Source organism: Bos taurus, chromosome 24 (assembly GCF_002263795.3).
Source record: "Bos taurus isolate L1 Dominette 01449 registration number 42190680 breed Hereford chromosome 24, ARS-UCD2.0, whole genome shotgun sequence".
Classification (NCBI taxonomy): domain Eukaryota; kingdom Metazoa; phylum Chordata; class Mammalia; order Artiodactyla; family Bovidae; genus Bos; species Bos taurus.
This window is the reverse complement of record NC_037351.1, coordinates 47,834,263-47,848,421: the sequence shown is the minus strand read 5'-3', so window position 1 is coordinate 47,848,421 and position 14,159 is coordinate 47,834,263. Positions and strand designations below refer to the sequence as shown.

General features: G+C 48.7%; 1 protein-coding gene across 8 annotated transcripts in view; it reads left to right on the top strand.

Moving 5' to 3' along the window:
* The window catches only part of ZBTB7C (zinc finger and BTB domain containing 7C), a 382,751-nt gene that overhangs the window by 226,906 nt on the left and 141,686 nt on the right, over window positions 1-14,159 (top strand). For 4 of the 8 annotated variants that reach the window (XM_059881078.1, XM_059881077.1, XM_059881080.1 and 1 more), the window contains one exon: window positions 3,031-3,121. The exons of the other annotated variants lie outside the window; for them this stretch is intronic. The gene's annotated coding sequence lies outside the window, so the exon portion shown is untranslated. The remainder of the gene's footprint in view (window positions 1-3,030; window positions 3,122-14,159) is intronic. 8 annotated transcript variants of the gene reach the window in all.

Here is a 14,159-nt window from a genome sequence, read left to right as displayed (position 1 = left end):
GCATCAGTGCTGTGAAGATAGCCAAATGTAATTTTCACCTGACCTGGCAGTAATTTTCATTGCATTTTAAGAGTATCAGTATTAAAATAGAAATCAATGGTGTCAAAGTCTGTCTTCACTGAAATAACTGTGTGCTTTTTTAAACTATAATTTTATTCTTAATAGGTAATACAGTTCCATGGCCCTAAATGCAAAAGTATCAAAAAGTATGCTGTGAAAAATCTCCTTCCCACCTCTGTCCCAAGCAGCCTGGCTCTTCCTCTGCTGACAACCAATATTATCCAGATTTGGGGTTACTTTCCGATGACAGTCTATACACACTAACAGTGGTGCAGTTTAGATTTCAAAGTTTTGGTCAGTCCGATTGCAGTTATAGTAAGACACCACCCACTTGATCCTTAAGAATCAGCAGAACTGGGTCTGTTCCAGAATCGGTTGAGCTGAGGTGTACCTTTTATTTGGAGAGAGAGCATTTCATCAAGTCAGTTCTCAGTGAGATGTTCAGAAGACATAAAGCCTTTATAAATATTTCCAAACTCCTTAGAGTTACTATATAAACAATTGATATAAGAATTGAAAATTGTTATTTCCTCATTAAAGCAAATCACCTATAAAGAGCTTGAGATGCTGTGTTACAGCCCTTGAAATTCCCAAATATTTTAAATAATATAAACGTTCACGAAACTCACTCATTCAAATCGCTGCATGTGTCACCTAATGTTATTTGCATATCACTTGATGACTTACTGAAATGTGTATTGTTTCCAAAGCCTGTTTAGGTCTACTGCAGTGTCAGCACCTTGTGAGTTCTCACTGTGGTTCCCTTTTATGAATTGACTTTACGATTAATATGTAATCTGGAAATACTTTCCTCAACATAGGAGCGGGTCAGTGATGGCATAGGCTCCATTGTTGGTGAGCTCCCTGTTGGAGGAGGTGTTGAAAGAGCAGCTGGGTCATCTGTCAGCAAAATCACGAAGGAAGTCTATCCTCTGTGACAGGCAGGTTTAGAAGACTTTTAAGTTGCTCTCATAGCTGAGTCTGGTCTCTGTGTCTTCATTATCCTTATTTCCTTAGAGGCCACTTACCTTGTGTGAAATGCAGGCTATCAGGCTCACTGCACACTTACCTTCTGAATTTTTGTTCCACAGGCTCTATGCCTATAAATGTCCACATGGAACTTACTTTGTGATCTCATAGGCCTGGCATGTATGTTTTCCTCTTTCCTGCTCTTTGTCATGTTTACACTCTCTCTTGGATCACAAGAAAATCCACTAACTTGTATCTGACCTGTTCAAGCCCCAAGACAGGTTTTGGTGACACCCCCACAAGGCAATGGAAAAAAAAAAATCTCATTTCCGTCCAAGAAATAGAACCGTTATCTTGATTGAAATAATATCTTTCCTCAACCTGAAACCAGATAAAGCATCAAATTGGTGGAGTTTCCTTATCACTGCACAGAGTTAGCACGACCCAGAATAATGGCCTGTCAGCAACTGCTGGGGATGGGGGGTGGTGTTCTGTGAGGCAGGGGCCACAGCTCCTGGACTGATGTGGGTTACGTGATGTCTGGTGTAAAGTAATTCCATTAATGACAATTATTATTATAGTAACAGAGAAGGTACTGTGGTGCCTAGAACTGGGAAAGCAATAAATGCAACTGCTGCTATGATTATGGTGGTGGTGTTTCATTAGGTAACATCTAACACATATAGCTTCCCTGGTAGCTCAGATGATAAAGAGTCTGCCTGCAATGCAGGAGACTTGGGTTCAATCCCTGGGTTGGGAAGACCCCCTGGAGAAGGAAATGGCAACCCACTCCAGTATTCTTGCCTGGAAAATCCCATGGATGGAGAAGCCTGGCGGGCTTGGCAGGCTACAGTCCACGGGGGTCGCAAAGAGTCAGACATGACTGAGCGACTAACACTTTCACTTTCACTAACGCATATGGGCAATGGTAGGAGCAACTGAAAGCTGTAGATGACTTAGGATGTAGACTTTGGGGATATGACTGCTCTAGAATCCTATGTTCACTGACCTGAGAGTCCCAGGACTGCAATCAGAGTAAGGGGGTGACTGGATCTTAGTTTGGGGTGAACAAGCAGAGGTCAGCAAACCAACATCTTTAGGAAGAAAAATGGAAGAGCTGTGGAAAAGGAGGCAGGGTGTCTGGGTTCCAGCCCAGACCCACCACTTGTCACCATGCAGCTGGGGCTTCGGGGATCTGGGCTGCCTACCATTCCAACAGGGTTACATGTAGGTGTCAGGAGAAGAAGGCAAGGTGATGTGTGTGCGAAGTCCAGGGCACTACCTGCTCTCAGTGTCTCTGCTCCCCATCCACTGAGAGGTGCAGCTCTGCTATCTCCCCGGCATTTTTGAGGGCTTATTCTGTGACAGATGTATTCTAACATTTTTCATGTATTAACTCACTTAACCCTCCCAATACTCTTCTACATTAGAGACTGCCTTTTACAGGTGAGGAGAAGCAGAGAGGTTCAATAACTTGCCCAGGGCCACACAGTCAGTCAGTGACGGAACAGGGATATAAAGCCAAGCAGTCTGGTTGGAGCTCTTGAAAACTTAAAATCGGATTAAATAATACAGTTCAAAGCTGTATTGGGGCTTTTACCAAACCTTAAACAACTAGAATCTTGTGATAGGGAGAAATAATAATAACAGTGCTGATGATGACATCTTCATGATATCCCAGGAGGCATAGAGGTGGTTCTTGTGGCAGAAGTGGGACACAGTGGAATTCTAGCCACGGTTCCTGATCTTGGGCACCCGGTAGCTCACATCCTCTTCTGGCTTGGGATCCAGCCAAGCTGTCCCCAGCAGCAAGCACACAGTAGAACACCAGCTATGCGGGACCTTCGCCATTGGCTTGTTTCCAGTCTGGTCCATTCCCCCCATCTTCCTGCAGAGCCCTCCCAGGCCCTGGGGGCCGTGCTGTCTGCCAAGACTTCCCCAGAGGAGGGGACCATCCCCCTACGCCCCACCTCACTCCTGCTTCACTTCCTCTCTCCCCAGGCACATCATAAGTGAAATGAAAGCCTGTATCTTCAGAATCTTATTTTCAAGAGGAGTGCTGGCCTGCCGGTGAGCGTTCCTGATTACCATGGTAATCACCAGCTGAATGGAGTGATTTTATAATACATTTCCATCAGAAAATGAACAGGTGTGCAAGGGAAATCAACATTTATCAACAAGATAGGTCTTGGGAGATTAATAGTGAATTTAGGATGGCTCAAGGAAACAAAAGGAAGAAAGAAAGAATTCATACTTTTGTTTGCAGTCAAGATCCTTCCAGCCTTATCTCTGATCATTTCCCACCTCATCTCACTCCCACCCCCACCTATGAGCTTTTCACTCACAGTTCTCCTTGTGCTTTCCTCTCCTCTCTTCTTTCCAGTCCTTAACCATCTGTCAAAGCTCAGCTCCTCCAGGAAGCCTTCTTTGGTTCACTCAGCCTTCAGGAATTTCTGCTTTCTCTGTCCCTTGGCAGCCCCTCACTGGGTCTGTGTAGCCTCCCTCACTCCCCAGTCAGCTAGGAGGACCCCCAAGGAAACTATACTCATCCATGTTACAACCCAGGTCAACAGGCACAGACCCTGCTGAGCTAACTCTTATCAGCTGGGGGCTTTAGTTCCACACATGGTTCTCAAGGATAATGTGCCTCCACTGAACTAAGAACCTCACTGTCTTCCTCAGGGCCCGATTAAAAATACCACCACCACCACCACCACCAGAGGTATCAACCTCAGTGACTATAGAGCTCGGAGTGCTGAAATCCAGACTTGTGTGTTCCTGTGAGATTAAAGGAATTCCTTGGCATTGTGGTCCTTCTTCCAGAGATGAAGGTTGCAGTGGGGAATCCAAGGAAGCTTGCAAAGCAGTTCTGAGCTCTGAGCCTCGGGGTCCCTGAATCATCACTTTCCTCCCTCCCATAACAAAAATCAGTTCCCGTTCTGGATCTGGGAAACCACAACTCTGCAACCAGGAGAGGCGTTTCCCCCTCTGCTGAGGCCACCCTGGGTTCCAAGGAGGCATAGAGCGGGGGATCAGGGGCAGGGGCGGGGAGACCCCTCTAGTGCTGGGTGGGGCCGAGGAAGAGGCAGCCTTGCCCGTCTGGCCCTGGACCTTCGTCCTGGGCCCACAAGTGTCTCAGACCCAGCACGTCAGGGTTTGTCATTGGTGTGAGCTGGGGACCAGAGGGACTTGACAGAGGCCTTGGCATGAAAGGCCTTCCTCACTTTCAAGCAGGACAATGCATCAGAGGAGTTGCCAGGCCTGCTCTGATGGCGTGAGAGGCATTAGCTAATATTTTGATTTTAATAGAATGAATAATAAAGAGCCCGCCTGTCTCTTGGAACTAATTTTGAAGAACGGGTTCTGCCACACGTTCCTCTGGTTGAATCAGGCTCCGAAAGAATGGATAACAAAAGGTTTAACCAAAAAGAAAAGGCATTCCTCCACCAACTTTTCTCTCTTTTAATTCCCTTCTTGTCATGCGCCTCAGTTAACAGTAACTTATGAAAAGATGAAATAGAATTGGAACAGGAGGCCCTGAGCCTCAGAAGAGGGCTCGGGCAGCAGCCCTCGCTTTTTGTTCCGCGGCATGAATGGCTTCGCGGTGGGTCCCCTCACTGAGCCGGGTGCACGGGCCTGGAGGGCAAACATGTACCACAGTCTCTGGGTGGGGCGGTGGCAGGGGGGCTGCCTGGCCTGCCTCCACAGGTGTCTGCTGGAGGCAGGGGCTGGTGGAAAGCAGGAGTCGGACTCAAAGTGAGTGATTTGAAGGCACTTGAGTCCGAAGGCCTGTGCAGGATGTAGGGGACCCCTCAGGCCCCAGTACAGTGCCCCGGGGCTATTGACACTGCGATTGAAGGGGCCGGGGACGCAAGGGTGCTGAGAGCAGAGGCAGTCAGGGTGCTGTGGAGGGGACCACCTCGTCGGGCCGTGACCTGAGGGGTCCCTGAAGACAGAGAGACAAGGCATTAAACACCCAACCTCCCTCTCTCCCTCCCTGCAGGCTCCTCTGGGGCCTCCACTGGCTGCAGGCTGTTGGGGCACAGCCTCTGGGCAGAGCCAAGTGCCAGGGGCAGAGTGAGCCCAGAGGGGCATCTCGGGACAGCAGCACAGCGCCTCTGCCCTCACGACATCCTGGGGTAGGGAGGGCTGCCCAGCATCCTTGTCAGGGTCTAGAGTCTTGGGGTCGATTTCAGGGCCTCCCGGGAAGTCCCCAGCTTCTTCTTCAGGGACCACCATTCTTTTCACCAAACACATTGTCACTGCGGTTCCCCTGGAGAGGGGCGCTGGGGCCATGCTGAATCCACACTGAAATGCCCCGTCTGATGCCTCACTGGAAGGAGCTCTGGCAAGAGAGCCACCAGGAGTGGGCCCTGAAGGAGATGCCAGCTGAGGAAAAGTGGGGGTCAGGGCCAGAGCAAAGGACACAGAGGCTCAGCCCACCAAAGCCTAGCCTGGGACAGTGCCTGTCTGGGGTCACAATCCTGCGAGAGCCTCCGCTCCCCGCACCATGGCTGTTGGAGCCACAGGCAGCTCTCAGCTCTGCTCCCCACAGAGCTCAGAGTGATCCTGCCCTTCCCACGGCCGGCCAGCATAATCTGAGAGCAAAGCCTGGCCATCGTGTTTCACTTGTCCAACAGCCCATGAGGTGGGAGCACAGACGGAGATGTGAGGCTCTCGCTCAAGGCCACACTGAGCCCAGATGCTTGATTTCTGAGCTGCCCCCTGGTCTGGCTGCCTGCCCGGGGTCTTCTGGCAGAGGAGGGTCTGCACCTGCAGAGAAGGGAACATCATTCAAGTGTTGGAACTTCCAATTAAAATTGTTTTATTAGGAAATAATTTCAAATTAAAGAGAAACTGCAAAAAATAAAAAGAAGACCCTTACATCTTTGTATTCTAGACCCACCTGTTGTTAGAAACTTACCCCATTCCCTTTATAATCTTTGCTCTCTCACAGTATCCACTGTATCACTTGTATCTCTCTCTCTCTCACACACACACACACACACACATTTGGTCTGAACCACTTGAGGGTGTTACCCCTAAATACTTCGGTTTGTGTTTTCTAAGTATAGGCGTATTGTCTAGCATAATCATAGTATGGCTGATCAATGCATGTAACATGAATGCATACTTTTGTCTGATTACCAGTCTACCTGGTGTGTCTTGATTTCATCAGTTAAGCTCATGATGCTCTTTACGGCACATCCTTGTCCACTGAGGATCCTGTCTAGGGTTGGATGTTGCTTTGTTATGTCTCTTTGGCCTCCTTTAACCTGGAACATTTTTGCAGCCTTTCTTTGTCTTTTAGGACTTTGAGATGTGTGAGGTGAGGTGAGGTGAAGTCGCTCAGTCGTGTCCGACTCTTTGCGACCCCATAGACTGTAGCCTACCAGGCTCCTCCGTCCATGGGATTTTCCAGGCAAGAGTACTGGAGTGGGTTGCCGTTTAGAATACCAATGCTCCCTTACTTTCCATAAAATATTCCTCATTGTGGGTTTGTTTGATGTTTCCTTGTCATTAGACTCAGGTTATACATTCTTGGCAGACACCTGCCTGCATACTTTGGGCTCTTCTCAGGCAATCACACCAGGAATCACTCACTGGTCCCCACTGGCGATGTTAATTTTGAACTGCCAGTCAAGGTATTGCCAATTTCTCCACAATATGGGGATCATTGTTTTTTCTCCCTTAAACTAGCATGCAGTCTATAGGAAGACTGCAATTATGCAAGTCCCTACTCTTCATGGATGTAGTATCCATTGATGACTCATGCCTGATCCCATGGTTAACATGACGGTTGCTGCAAATCGATGCTTTTCCAGCTTCAGCATTACCTCCATGTTTACCAATTGGCCCTTGGCTTTCTACTGTAACAGTAGAATTTATTTGTGGTGCAAACAGTATACATTTACTATTGTAAGCAATAAAATGTATTTATTTGTCTGTCTGGTGAATTTCTGTTTTTCCAAGAGTTTATTAATATTATTTTTCACTGTACTCAATTATTTTGGGGATTAAGCTGCTGCCCCAGAGTTGACCGGTAGAGGAGCCCCTGTAAGTTGACTCCCATGATATTTTAATATGTCACCAGTCCTGTTATGGAGCACTTTCTTGCTCTCTGGCATAACAAGAGGTTCCAGGCTCATCTTGTAGCTGCCTGGTGCTAGCCCTGGAATCAGTCATTTCTCTAAGAAGCCTTGCTTCCTTTTAGTGGAGAATGGTATTAGAGACCAAGATCTGGGCTCTGAGTGTGCTCACGGCTACTGATGTCTTTGCTTCTTGGCCCTTTTAAGGGATAGAACTAGAAAATATAAGTATGCATAAACACATAAAATAACTTTCATCATACATGTATACACACATGCACAGAGACATGCATGTGCATTTACATATTCACGTGTGAGACATTCTGAGTCCACACCAGTACTTCCAAATCCAATCCTCTTCCACAGGGATGCTTTTTGTCTTACCCCATTCCATCTTCCTTTGTGGCACGGACGGTAAAGCGTCTGCCTACAATGTGGGAGACCCAGGCCCAATCCCTGGGTCGGGAAGATCTCCTGGAGAAGGAAATGGCAACCCACTCCAGTATTCTTGCTTGGAAAATCCCATGGACGGAGGAGCCTGGTAGGCTACAGTCCATGGGGTTGCAAAGAGTCGGACACGACTGAGCGACTTCATCTTCATCTACATCATCTATTCCATATTTATATGTTTTTCTTCCATAGTGAAAACTCAGGTTCCCCAAACCATCAACACATTCACTCACTCACTTAATTCTGTGTTAAATCTAAAATAGCATCAGAATTGTTTCACCTACACTGCTTCAGTCAACAAATCTTGTTCCCTTACTCCAACCCTTCTCTGCTGTTAGATTTTATTTATTTTTTTCAGTTTTCATTCAATTTTAGGGATTTTCCCTTCCCATTCTTATTGATGCAGTTTTTTAAAATAGGTTGAGTACTAACATACTTTCAAAAGTCAGAACTACACAAAACGGTATACTAGGAAAACACTCTCTCCTGTGTTCCTTCTACCCCATCTCCCCCCGGTAGGAAGTCAACTTAATTGTTTGATATTTACACTTCTATTGCTTTCTATAAAAATGAACACTTTTTATGTGTTTTGAAATTTTCCCTTCTTTTTTACACAAGAAATAGTGTGTTATATATGCTTTTTAAACACTTTGCTTTATGTATTCAGTCTCCTGGAAAACACTACATACCATTCCTAGAGGTCTTCCTCGTTCTTTTTTATAGCTGCATAGTGCTCCGTGTGTGCATGCCATAGTTTACCCAACCACTGTCCTATGCATGACCACAAAATAATTCTAAATAATGCTGCAAAGCTTCTGTGTGTTGTTGGAAGTGTCTCTTCAGGGTAAATTTCTTAGAATGGGATTACTGAATCGAAGAGTAAATGTGTATGGAGTTTTGTAAGATATTTCCCGGTACCCTTTCATGGGGTGTGCCAATTTGCGTTCCTACCTGTTTCCTCATAACCTTGCTAAAGAAGGTCCTGTCAAGTTTTGGAACTTCTACCAATGTCATGAGTATGAAATGGTATCTTAGTGTAGTTTTAATCTGCATGTATCTTGTTATGTGTGAAGTTGAACATTTACATAGTTAAGGATATTTCTGTTCCTCTTGTATGTAGTATGTTCTTTTGCCCACTTTTCTATTGGGATTCTGGTCCTTTGTGCTTCAATTCATAACAGCTTTTTAAAAAACCTAATAGTGATATTAAATCTTATCTACGATATATGTAGCAAGTATTTTCTCCCCGTTTATTGTTTATCTTTGATTTTACTTATGGTGTTTGCCATATAATTTAAAATTTTTTATATAGTAAAATTCATCAACTTCTTACAGCCTCTGGATTTTCAGTCATAGTTGGAAAGCATTTTCCTACATCCATGTGAAAATATCATTTTTGATGGCTATGTAATATTTACACACAAAGATAACCATCATTTTAATATAAATTCTAAGATGAATTGGAGTTCCTAAGCGGATGGGGAAGAGGGCAGAAGAATGCAGAGGGGGAAGTAGCTTGAAGGTTGGAGGTTTGAAAGCCTTGCACACTATTGGTTTCAGGATGAGGACAGAGGAAAAGTGATCCCTGCCTTGCACTCATGCAAGGAATCATGTCTGGCACCCATGACATGCTCCAGTGTCAAGACACACAAAAGAGGGCTATGGGAATTTCAGAGGACTGACAAGTATCCTTTGGGCTGGACACAGAGACACTGGGACAAGGCTGGGAACAGGGTGAGGCAAATGCATTTGGCAAATTTAAGGAGGCTTCATTCTCAGAGTTGTGCAAGTGCAGGACTGGCTCCTGGAAGTGAGGATCTCCTTAAATTTAGTTCCCTGAGCATCTCACCTGCCTCCCCTGGTCCTTGCCCTTCTTCAAGGGAGGAGCAAGACATGAACTGGGCCTGAGTAAAAGCAGAAATAAATGATGGGGCCAGGGAAGCACTGTCAGCCTTGGCTGAGCCAGTAGGAGAACCATGCTCTGGAAGTTGTTGTTGTCCGGTTGCATTCAGCTTTTTGGGACCCATGAACTGCAGCACACCAGGCTTCCCTGTCTTTCACTTTCTCCCGGAGTTTGTTCAGACTCATTCCATTGAGTCTATGATGCCATCCAACCATCTCATCCTCTGTTGCCCCTTTCTCCTCCTGTCCTCAGTCTTTCCCAGCATCAGGGTCTTTTCCAATGAGTTGACTCTTCACATCGGGTGGCCAAAGTTATTAGAGCTTCAGCTTTAGCATCAGTCTTTCCAACGAATATTCAGGGTTGATTTCCTTTAGGATTGACTGATTTGATCTCCTTGCTGTCCAAAGGATTCTCTAGAGTCCTCCAGCACCACAGTTCTAAAGCATCCGTTCTTCAGTGCTCAGCCTTCTGTCCATCAGCTATGCTGTGCTGTGCTTAGTCGCTCAGTCGTGTCTGACTCTTTGTGACCCCATGGACTGTAGCCCGCCAGGCACCTCTGTCCATGGGGATTCTATAGGCAAGAATAGTAGAGTGGGTTGCCATGCCCTCCTCCAGGGGATCTTTCCAACCCAGGGATCGAACCCAGATTTCCCACATTGCACGTGGATTCTTCACCATTTGAGCCACCAGGGAAGCCCAAGAACACTGGAGTGAATTGCCTAGCCCTTCTCCAGGGGATCTTCCTGACCCAGGAATCGAACTGGGAATCTCCTGCATTGCCAGCAGATTCTTTATCAGCTGAGCTACTAGGAAAGTTTTCTGGCCAAATCAGAAAGTGGCATGGTGCTGGGAAGGTGGTGTGGGAGAAGTCTGGATTTCATTCTGGTGTTGGAAAGCCACTGCAGGACTTAAAGAAATTCAAGAAATTCTGCCACATTGGGGGAAATAGGGCTAAAAATCATCTCATCCCAGAGCCGATGTGAAGATTATATAAGACAATCAGACTAAACACTTGCTGTTGGCACAGGGCCTGGCATGGAGTGGAAGGTCAATAAACACGAGTTTCCTGTGTTTGGAGGGCATCTACTGATTTTCTTAATCAGGTTTCGAGTCTAATGCCCTTGACACCATGGGACTGTTCAAATCTCAATGTGGAGGTAGAAAATTATAACAAAGAAACCTTGAAGGAAATTAACTGTTCACCTACCTCAGGAAGAGGGAGATGGGATTATTCTAGGCAGCTTCAAGGGATCTGTTTTACAGACATGGAAACTGAGGCCCAGCAAGGATCTCACAGTGTATTAATGGCCCACAGTGGGCGAATGTATTCCCACACATCCCCTCAAGACAGACACGGATGCTCACTCCCCCTCTGCCCTCGGCCCACCCTCCCCCAGCCCTGGAAAGCGCAGGAGCTTGTGTGCCAGAGGCTCTCCCAAGAGCCTCGCCAAGTGTTTCCTCCCTGAACCGTGCTGACCGGAAGGGAGGAAAACCTAGGAGACAGAAGACAGGGCTGGGGGACAGCAGGCGGCCCCGCTGCCCTCTCCACCTCCAGGCCGCAGCCTGGGGGGCAGGGCTGACCGAAGGGCCTCAGGCCTGTCACTACTCCCCTCCTCTTCCCGGGCGTCAGCAGAGGCCCAGAGAAGCCTGCTCCCCGCGGCCCCGTGTGTCCTGTCAATCAAGTGTGTGGGAAAAATAATAAGTCTGCAGCCCCATGGCTGGAGCTCGTCCTTCAGAGCTTGCTTATCTGCTCTCCCCGGGGCTCCCGCTGATTGAGGCCAGGAGGTTGGCTGAATCTCCCAGACCACATTTGAGGAGGGAGGGCAGGCGGATGCCGGCCCCACTCCCAATTCTGCAGCAGCAGGGCTCTCCCCTCCGGCCCTGTCGGTGCTCAAGCTCTCCCGAGAGATCTAAACCCTCCCAGAGCGGAGGCCTGCCAGCCCTTCCTCCTGCTCCACCAGGCTTGTGGAAATTGGCCACCCTGACCTGCCTCGTGGTGCTTAAGCGAAGCACCCACCTCAGCCTGTCTTCCCACCAGGGGCCTGCCTCAAGTCCATCTTGAATTCTTCAGCCTCTATCCCTGGCCCGAGACCCATCTGTCCTTAATGGCCCAACCCAGTGCCACCTTGTCCCAGGCGCCTTTCTCCACTCCGGTCAGAATGCACATCGCCCCTCTGCCCACAGCCTGCACACGGAGGTTTCAGCGTCTTGGGCAGGATTTGGCATGTCTGTCTTTTATTGGAGGTGGTCGTGAAGGGACGGTCTGGCCCTTTCAGTATGAACTGCCTAAGAGCTGGGGCTATTTCTCAGTCAGCTTTGAATCCCTCCTAGTGCCAAGCACAGAGCGTCAGCGTTGACTGAACCACAGAAATGCGAGTAAAAAGACCACAGTCTTTAAAGACAGGAGGAATTAACCTTGAAATATGGCTGGACGTTTGCTGAATGGCCTTGGGAAAACCACTTAACTGTCTGAGCTTCTCCTTGCCCATCCGTTCAGTGGGACAATCACATGTGCCCACTGACAGCGTGGGCAGCGTGCCCAGCACAGAACCTGGTCCCAGTAGGCGCACATCCCCTCACTCACAATGCTTACCATGCATTTTCTGTGTGCCACGCTGCAGGGCAGCCAGAGGGCGACAGCGAAGACTTGAGTGCACTTGTGCGAAGTGAAGTTTAGAGTCCACTCTGGCCAGCCTGTGCTGGGGCTGGTGGGCCAGTAAGCACTCCCACTGTGGGGACGGTGGTTTTTTTCTAGGCCTTTCCAACCAAACAGCTGCTGAGATCAGCTATCAGATGGATGATTTCTAGGGTATTTCTGACAGAGAAGAGGGCCTGGCCTAGGCGAGGAAGTGAGGGCTGAGAGGAAGAACGTGAACTAACATCACTCAGTCGTGTCCAACTCTTTGTGAGTCCATGGAATTCTCCAGGCCAGAACACTGGAGTGGGAAGCCTTTCCCTTCTCCGGGGGATCTTCCCAACCCAGGGATCGAACCCAGGTCTCCTGCATTGCAAGCAGATTCTTTACCAGCTGAGCCACCAGGGAAGCCCAGGAAGTGAGGGCTGAGAGGGAGAAGGGAATTCAAAAAGAAACAAGAGATCTGGGTTCCTGACCTCACAGAGCTGGTGCCATGTCCCACCCAGCGCTCTCCAGGAGAGGGAGAGCTGGCCAAAGCAGGCCTGGGTTCCTCCTTTGGGGAAACCAGGAGTCAGCCAGCCTGGGGTAGGAGCCTGGAGACTGGCTTTGTCCTGCTCTAGGAACCAGGCCTGGGAGCTCTGTAGGCAGGGGGTCTGCAGGTACAGGCAGGGCTGGGGAAAGCAAGTGAGACCCCAGTCTGTCTTCAGCTGTGGCCACGGGAGCTTCAGGACCTAAGCCAAGGAAGGTCGGGCCGCCAACCCCAGGTACTAAGACTCCACTCCCAGTTGAGCACGGGCTGTGTGCAGAGCCCAGTGCGCATTCCCTGCGGGATTAGGAAGTGAAGAGTACCCACCCTGATGGGAGGCGGGCAATCTTCCACTGGGAAAGCACCAAACCCATCTCCCAAAAGAGATGCTTTGGGATCAACCACAACAGGCCTCTGCGCCCACGTGCATGCAAGTCTCCAGGCACCCTTCTGTGCAGAGAGGCTGGGCACAGAGGGCTGGGGTGAGCCCAGGAAAGGCTCTGGGAGAGGCACCCATGGAGTCAGGCCTGCAAGGATCCCGTAGACGGGTGCCCTTACTTACTGCGCTGAGGTGGCCATCTCCAAACATCTGAGGATCAGCAGGAAGAACGCCCCCCCTTCCTCAATCCAATAGCCAAACCACAGGAACCTGAGCGATCTGAAAATGCTAATCTCTGAGGCTGCCCGCTGGTTTGGTGTGCTCTTGTTTCTCTTTCCTACTGAGCCTCTCTGCCTCCCCTCAGCCCCCCATTTCTCATGTAGATAGACCACAAGGCCCCAGCCCTCATCCCAGGCTCCCTGTCCTTCTCTGGAGAGGCTGCCAGGCCCACCTATGCGCAATAAGGCCCTCTCTCCATTGATGGGCCCAGGTGCTCCTGTGCAATAGGAGGACTACATCGTAGTCGGTCAGGGTGGAGGGGGGCTGTTCTGGCATCCGCCTGGTAAGGCTGTGCCTTCTTCCCCTCCTCGCTGCGGGTACAGGGGAGGCAGCTAGGCGCTGAGGAAGCCCATCACTCCATGTGCGGGCAGAGACAGCACCTTGATGGCTGACCTCAGCTTTCATGGGTTTTTCTGGGGGAAGGTTGCCTTTGGGATGAGCAGAGTTTAAATGGGGCTTTCATTGAATCGAGAATGGAATGACATTTTAATTGCATATCTGACAAGTTAAGAGAAATGAGGGATGGGGGAGTAGACGGAGCCAGGGAAACACAGAGTCCTTCTCTCCAGTCTCCCTCATAACTGGGAGAACAGACAATTTGAAAGTGAAAGTGGGCATTATTATAATTGTTAAAGGAAGCAGGTATAAAATGAGACTTTCCTGGGGAACATGAGACTTCAGGGGCCACTATAATTGGCTATATGCTCTCTCCTCCGTTTTCCCCATGATAAGAAAGAAAGAAAGGCTCTCTGACCCTCTCTGGGTAATTAATGGGTTGTGTAGCCCTGAGGATATCGCTTCACCTTTTTGGCCCTTGGCTTCCTCATCCATAAATTTTATTCATTCATTCTGCACATGTTATCTTGTGC